General features: G+C 41.7%; 1 non-coding gene across 1 annotated transcript; it reads right to left on the bottom strand.

Moving 5' to 3' along the window:
• Positions 1-736: 736 nt before the first annotated feature.
• Positions 737-871, bottom strand: LOC115873928. Its single transcript, XR_004048697.1, has one exon. It is a non-coding gene; the product is annotated as a small nucleolar RNA U109 (small nucleolar RNA).
• Positions 872-1,377: the final 506 nt, after the last annotated feature.

The raw sequence follows: 1,377 nt of genomic DNA, 5'->3' as shown, positions 1-1,377 counted from the left end.
ATAAGGAAGCTAAAACAGAGTAGTTGAGTAACTTGCTGTGGTAGTTACATAACTTCATGTCAACTTGATAAATAGAGTGAAGGGGTGGAGTTTAGCTTGTCAATCAGATCGCTGATTGTTGACCTCGTTTGGAGGCGCAGTGAAGATAAATAGCCCAGTGGAGACCCAGACACAGTCTCTCTCTGCTACACGATTCTGTGGACAAGCCATATGGAGCCACATGGATAGGAGCCAGAGCCTGGGAGATGCTTCTGCTGCCAATGGAACCACAGGACTTTCTACTCACTGGCCTGTGATCTTCCTGCATTCAGCATCATTGCATGTGCTGCGTGAACCTGAAGAGGAATTCATGGGCTAATATTGAACTTATAAACTTGATCTTGACTAGGCTGGGATGTTTCATTGATGCATAATAATTTCTTGATATAAAGTTCTCTCTTACACATATAAGAGTGCCTGGATTTGTTTCTCTAGGTCAATACAGGCTAACACACTTGCCGAAGGTCACACTGCCAAGTTACAGAGCAAATGCTCTCACTAGATGGGGTTGACTCCAGACCCCAGCACTTCAAAATCCACAGTATTCTATATTATCTTATTCTTGAGGCCAACACACATTATGAAAATACTAGGAATAAACACCGACATGGCACTACTAGGTTCCTGGCCTTGTTCCATTTGATTTACTGCAACCTTCTGATGTAACAATTATGATTGTCTATTTTTTTTCTCCCTCTTATGTAGGAGAAACATACTACTATTCAACCTTAACTGTAAGGTTGGTAGCCCTGAGAGCTCCGTTTTCAATGTAGCATATTATGGATGCATTCCTGCTCCTGCAGGAGTGAGGAACAGATACTTCCATATGCAATGTCTATTTCTTATAGATAAAAATATTGAGGCACAGGAAGGTTAAGTAATTTGCCTAAGTTCAGAAGTTTAATTCAGACAGTCTGGCTCTTAATCACTATGCCAGGGCACCACACCTTAAAAAACAATGGAAAGGCACATAGACGCAGACTTCCCTGACATCCAAGGAAAGCCTTTTCAGGATTTTTTTTTTTTTTTAAGGAATGAGACCTACCCAGCACTGGTTCAGGAAGCCTCTCTGGTTCTTCCTCTGTGGTGCAGATTCTAAACCCAGCCTAATTGCCAGGGACTATCGGAATGCTAGCCAGGCACACATCCATTTGCAGTCCTCCTAGGTGCTGCAATCTCACACACTGTGAGAGAATAATCCTAAATATTTCCTGAACTATAGGAAGGGCTTAATTGTCAAGTGCTAATAATGTGAAACTCAGGAGAAACATGACCATATGTGGATATCCTATGAGATATTAACGTTCTTTAATTAGCATCGTAACACTCAAAGTTGGG

The sequence above is a fragment of the Echinops telfairi genome, unplaced genomic scaffold (genome assembly GCF_000313985.2).
Source record: "Echinops telfairi isolate 266 unplaced genomic scaffold, ASM31398v2 ScPeMD7_7469;HRSCAF=8507_1, whole genome shotgun sequence".
NCBI lineage: Eukaryota > Metazoa > Chordata > Mammalia > Afrosoricida > Tenrecidae > Echinops > Echinops telfairi.
This window is presented reverse-complemented; position numbering and strand designations above follow the sequence as displayed.